A 6,987-nucleotide genomic window follows, 5' to 3' on the forward strand; every position below is an offset into this window, starting at 1 on the left:
GGTGGCGGACGTCACGGCAGGCAGTGGCCAGGTGGGCTCAGTCCCGCAAACGCTGCTTACAGCTTTAATTTTGTATTGCTTTGATAACATTGTTTAAGTTGAGTTTAAATTTACACTATTTTTTTTTCTTAGCTGCTAATTGTTCAAAAATGCTGATGTTAATAGTGTGTTTGCACAGTAAATGTTATGGCACTTTAATTCATATGGCAGTACATTTAAAATAACTGGCCGTCAAGTTCCAGGAACTGACAAACTGCACTGAGTTGAGTGAGATTCTCCAAAGGAACTCCAGTATAAATGTGGACTTTACATTCTAGTCCCCTGTGAAGAAAAACCCAAAAGTGAACGTTTTTGTGCCTCACCCTTTCTAACTGGGACATTTGCAAGGGAACGCAGACTGGTTATGCTGCTCCCTGATAAAAGAAAAATGTTTCTGCTGTTACCTCAGAAATTGCCTGTTATTATTGTGGCTCAGGATTTTGGAGGTAGATTTTTTTTATTTTTCATAAGGAACAGGATAACAGTAATGCCCTGGCATTGGCAATAAGCTTTAATTTTGTATTTGCATTTTTTTTAACTTTAGATTTACATTAAAAATGTTTCTGTGTAAAGTGCTGATGTTAAGTGTTTGCACGATAAATGTTATGGTGCTTTCGTTTATATGGCAGAACATTTAAATTAAAGTGTATGAAAGACTTCTTTTAAATTCATTATTGGCTTTTGCGTATACGACGTGATTAATCGTGATTGATCAGGTAAATCATGCGATTAATTGTGATTAAAATTTTTAATCGTTGCCCAGCCCCAGTAAAAACATTTTTCTGGTGCCAGCATTTCGTGAGGCAGAAGTTGATTCATACGTCAGTGCCTTGGAGCGAATAGCTTCGCCACTCAATTGGCCAAGAGACATGTGGCCTGTCCTTCTCCAAAGCAAGCGGGTGGGAAAAGCACAGGAGTTGGTGTCTGCTCTTTTCTTAGAAGACAGCCTGCAATATGATATTGTAAAGGAAGCAATTTTTCCTGCTTATGAGCTTGTTCCTGAGCCCTACCGGCAAAAATTTAGGACCATAGAAAATCTAGTGGTCAAACCTTTGTCGAGTTTGCATGGGAGAAAAGCAACCTCTTTGATAAATGGTGTGCAGCTAATGATGTCAAAAATGACTTTGAGTCACTCCGTGAGCTCGTTCTTTTAGAAGATTTTAAAGACTCTTTGCCAGAGAAGGTGGTAATGTTCTTGAATGAACAGAAAGTGTTGTCATTGTCCAAGGCTGCTGTCCTCGCAGATGAGTTTGTGTTGACCCACAAAAATGTCATCTCATCTTCCCCCCCGATCGGACAGGCCTTCTGCTTCTCGTCCCACAAGAGGACTTCTGGTTTGGCCATAAAGCGGTAGACTGCGCGACACCAGGGCTCTCGACCGTCCAGGGTAAAAACTCCCCAAAAACTTGAATAACTATTGGCAGATATCATATTAACTACAAAGTGATCAGGGGAACGTTGGAATAGGAAGGAAAACTCGATTCAACCAAAACAGAAACACGGTAACAGACAATATGGCGGAACTACCAGCTTGCTCTGAAACAGAGGGAGATGGCGAAATGAACTCCTCGTGACTAACGACGCGAAAAAGGGCTCGGACATAGAAATTATTAGCAAGGAGATACGGGATTTAAAAATGGAATCAAAAGAAGTCCTTTGCACGTTTGGAGAAACACTGAGGAACGACGTGGAAAAAGACTTGGACGACTTCAAAGACGAAATAAATCAACAACTTGCGAAAGTCGTCACCGAACAGGAGCTCCAGACCGGCAAGATCAACGAGGCTGAGTCGCGGATTGAAAAGCTAGAACGTTGGGCACAGGAAGCTAATGACGCTCTGGTCATATCACTGAGAGAACAAAAAGCTCTTCAGGACAAGTTAACTGACCTGGAGTCCAGGCCGAGGAGAAACAACCTACGTATCTATGGAGTCACTGAAGGAGAGGAGGGAGAATCTGTGGCCAAGTTTGTGGAAGACCTGCTGAAAAGCGAACTGCACCTGCCAGCAGATTTTAATTTCCAAATTCAGAGAGCACACCGCTCATTTGCACAGAAGCCAGCGGACGGTGCCCAACCGAGACCCATCATTGTTAACTTTCTGGAATTTACTACCAAAGAGAGGGTCCTGCGAGAGCTATGGACAAAGAAAATAGAACTGGGGAATAAAGTACCGTCATTCCATCACGATTACGCGACAGAGATGGTCCAAAAGAGAAAGGAGTACAACACTGCTAAAAGAATCCTGAAGGAGAAGGGCATCCGCTTCCAGACGCCATTCACCAAGATGAGGACCCACTGGGATACGGGAACTCGAACCTACAACAGCGCAGAGGAGGTCAAGGAGGAATTGGCGAGACGCGGCCTGGCGGAGAAGACGGCGGTGGCGACGGGTGCGGAGGGGCCTGCGGCACTCGGTGCCCCGCACTACGACGGAGTGGCAGTGCAAGGAGGGATCCTGGAGGGGCTACGCATCAGCAGCGACACGAGCCAGAGAAAAGCTACAAGAGTTTCAAAGATTCTTTGATTAAATTCAGAGAATAAAGGGAAGAAAGCTGGTAGGGATGTTCTAGTATGACGGGTGTTTTTAAGTTGACAAATTATTAAAATTGAATTCCCATGTTAATAGAAAAGAGACTGTGGGAAGTCCGGGTCGCTCCTTTTTTTCTAACGTTGGACTCATTTAGAACGACTAAAATACTCATTGCAGGTTCAAGTGTCATTTCTAAGTTAGGTTAGATTTTTGACTGCCTTCACGCGGGCCGGACAGAGACACGCCGTAGTTTGGCCATGCCTGATCTAAAGGAAACACATCTCTCTCAACAAGAGCTAAATCAACATGATTTAAAAGCTAAACTCGACACAACTAATGGCAACAGAAGTCAGACCCGCCTGTCGAAACTTGTCAACGTCTCTCTAGCCGAACTCGGGATGTTTGATGTTTGGAGGGACCTCCACCCGTTACAGAGAACTATTTTTTTTATTAACATTACAGACAGATACAGAATAGAGGAATGTAAAATATGAACGACTGACTTGTACTGACACAGTATTAATTACCTTATTATTTGTCTGAATAAGAGGAAGAAAAACACACTTTGGAGATTAAATGTGCGTATGCTAAATAATCCAAAAACACTGGAGGAGGTTAAGAAAGAGATTAAATGCTCTATGGAGGAGAACATAGATAGTCCAGTAGACACTACCATACTGTGGGACACAATTAAAGCTGTGATGAGAGGGAGGTTAATAGCGAGGGCAGCCTATCAAAAAAAGACTAGATGTGGCGAGGGGGAGGGTCTGGCGGAGGTGGAGGCAATTCAGATGCTGGGTATAAAGGAAAATTGGGGGGGGGTTGCCTGACAATGCCACCTGGGGAGTTGCAGGAAGAGCTTAATCGGACTAAGCAATAATTTGGTTTTCTCGTCCAATCGGAGTTCTCACCTTCTCCCTATACATGCAGCTGAGAAACTTGAATTACTGACGGGAACGTGTCCTCCTCCCAACAGTAGGGGGTGGAGTGAATAAGCTGTACCCTATTTCTTGTGCTCATGGTTATCTTAAAAGATAACCATGAGACAAGAACGTTGTTTGCTGTTGGAGGGCTACAACAACACAATGTCTTCGATGCTACGCTTTGTGCTGTTGCCACGGACCCGAAACTCGTTCTTGTTGGATGCGGGTTCTGCGCAGACTGGTGGGAGAGTTTGTGTACAGGTTTTGCAAAGGAACGGTGTCTTCAGTTATACACACGCTCATTAAAGTGCCGACCGTGGAGGAAGCTTGTGCCGCTACACGCCGTTTCCAGCAGAATAACAGCGAAATTATCGAAATAAAAACAAATCAGAAAAACATCTCTTTGCTGTGCTTTTATTTACAAAGTTGAAATTCTTCTAACTTACAAAAAATGTGAACGAAAAGGTAGAAATATAAATACGAAGGAATACGTATTTGTTCAGGGCTGCGCAAAGCCGGAGCCCTGCATTTGCTGCGCTACCCTTTTAAAAAAGGTCTCTGTTGTGTGTTATTTTAATATGTCCATCTCTTTTAGAAGAGAAAGCATCGCCCCGGTCCCATCCTCTCTCCAAATGTCAACATTCTTATTCGCGTTTGCTGGTTGTTTCGCGCCGTCTGTTTTGTTAGACGACGTAGTTGTGCGGTGGCGCGTGCGCACTTACGTTGTCCAGTTAATAGTCCGACTAAGGCGTATACATGGCCGAGAAATTAGAATTCCAATTGCATTATCTGGGTGTCTCAATCGGAGTTCTCCGATTCCAATCGGAGTTCTCAAACTCCGATCAGAATCGGACTAAGGCAATAATTCAAATTTCTCTAGTACCATGTAAACGCACTGAGGGACGCAAAGATTGCACTCCGGCGCAGGTGTGATTGATGACGCGAAGGTACGGGCAAACCCACCTGCCACATAGTTAATTAATTCAATTAATTAATTAAAGTGCTTTTTGAACCTTTGGCCGCTCCGTAGATTGTGGAAACGGGAAATTAATTGACTCACAGTACACAGTCACACGCTTGCAGCCGGCTTGTAAACACAACAAAAAAAAGAAAAAGACACTGAGCGTAGATGAGCACTAGGAAGGACTAACATGGATAAGGCGTCAATTGTAAATGGAAAGTTCCACTTCAAAACCCTGCCAGATGGCAGTCTTGACAGGACAAAAGTGATATGCATTTACTGTAAAGCTGTATTTAGTTTCCACCGGAGTATGAGCAGTCTTACGTTTCACTTGTCTGCGAAGCATACAGCTGACGCGGAGAGCCCTCTGCCCCCTTCTGAGGTAAAGCAAACCACGTTGGATGGTGTGGCACGGAGACCACTGGCCGCGTCCACCACACGCCAACTTTCAACAGCGGGGGCTAAATGGGTGTGGCTACGGCTTGCAGGCCAATTAATGTGGTGGAGGACGAGGGTCTGCGCGATATCATATTATTATACTGACTATGGATGAATATGACACTGACAGGAAGATTATGGCACTGACTGTGGATTACTATGGATGCTGAACAGCTGTTATAGGCTATACTGCCTAACTGCACTATATCAGTTGAGTCCTGTACTGTATTGCACTGCCCCCTGTTTAATGCACACTTTATTTATTGTTTTGATTTAATTTAATTGATTTTGTGCATCACAGTTTGATGCAATGCATAAGTGTCATCCTTTTGTCTTAATGGCTGCTGAAAAAAGGGGATGAATAGTTCAAGTTCGAGTTGAAAAGTAAAATAGAGAAATTTTGGTAGTACTAGTAATCATTACTATGTAATGTTACAGTTATGCCCATCTGTTATCTTTGTTGGGCTTGAGTTTATGATTTTTTTTTTTACCCTGTGCATCTTTTGTTTTGTTAGTAGTACTTGCCATTGCTCCAACACGAATAAACATGCTGCATCCCACTAGATGGCGCATTTGCCTTATTTACAAGCACCACGGTCATCAGAGCTGATCGCTGCCACTCTCAGCAGCGTGCGTCTACTAAGGTCTACTAAGATTCCACAATCTATTACACCTCGTGAGCAAAACAGGCTACAGGTAAAATTAAACATCTTCAGTTGAGCAACTCAGGCAAGTTAAACTGATTTAAAAACAAACAAACACTATAATACTAGGAAAAGAATCCTCTATATGTCAATAAATACAACAGATTGAGTATTCATAAAAACAATGCTTACTTTAAATAAGAAAATCCAACAAACCAACAAGTGCAACACTAAAAAGCAAACCAACAATCAAAATAATGCTTAATTGCCTTAGTTTCATCCCACACTTATCAGCTTAGCTACTAAGAATAACACACATTATTCACCTGGACAGAAGGAGGTTCTGAGGAACGCGTTGGTCCTGGAGCTTCCTGGTCAGGATGTTCGGGAGATCCCTCTGGCTCAATGTCTGGAGCGCCAACATATTTTAGAATTGCTCCTGCAGAGACAAAGCTCATTAGATCATCAAGCAAAACAGATCAGAAGCGCATTTTTCCTATTTTATTATTACAGGGATGTTGCAGTAATATAGGAAAATTAAAAATTCATTTGTTTTTAAATTAAACATTATGGTTGCAGTGTCCCTTTAAAGCTTTTACCCAATTACAAAACTGTCATTTTTAAGAGTTTTTGGCATTACTTTACACACTGTACTAGTTAAAGTAATAAAACTAAGATAAATGACCCACTGCCACAACAGTCTAAAATAGTCAACACCATGCCAAATAAAGTATTTCCATAAAATATTTCTTTGAATTATAAAACACTAGCACATTTCTAATGAAGGGCCTACAAAATACAAACTAAGCTTAGTAAATTCATCCTAAATTAAGGCTAAAATAACATTAAGAGTCAAATATGTGAGAGACAACTTCCACTGAACAATAACAGGGGACTGACTACAACAACAACTACAACATGCCCTCCCTCCCCACCTCCCTGTTAGAATGTGAATAAACGGGTGTGGAGTCAATCAGTCATTCCCATGGCAGGATAGGCCAACATGGCAGGATATGGTCAACTTTCATAAAACAAACAAAAACGCTGATTCATGACGAACAAATATTAGCCAGCCAGCTAACATTTATCCGACGCTAGCTAGCTAGCTGGCTAGCAGGACAAATAAACAAACTTGGGGGGGGGGGGTAACAGCGTTTCACCTCCACCTCTCCAGCCCACATCACAAACAAATAACTTACCTTTCCCTTTTGCAAGTTTTTCTTGATCAGTTTTCTTTTCCTTCCGTTTGTCCGCACCGCTGGGATAACTCCTTTTTGATGCCATAATGGTGTCTGTTTGTTTTTAATCCTCTCGCTAACGGGAACGAATGGTAGCTGTCAATCATTCACGTCATACCTGTGCGTCGCCGGCCCGCTCCGTCACAACCTGCGTGACAGTGCGGCAAGCCCCCAGAGTCCAAGATGGCGTCCCATTCCTTTCAATGAAGTTGCT

This window comes from Nelusetta ayraudi, unplaced genomic scaffold (genome assembly GCF_046127955.1).
Source record: "Nelusetta ayraudi isolate G7.1 ecotype Tasmania unplaced genomic scaffold, CSIRO-AGI_Nayr_v1 ptg000064l, whole genome shotgun sequence".
In the NCBI taxonomy this organism is placed as follows: Eukaryota; Metazoa; Chordata; class Actinopteri; order Tetraodontiformes; family Monacanthidae; genus Nelusetta; species Nelusetta ayraudi.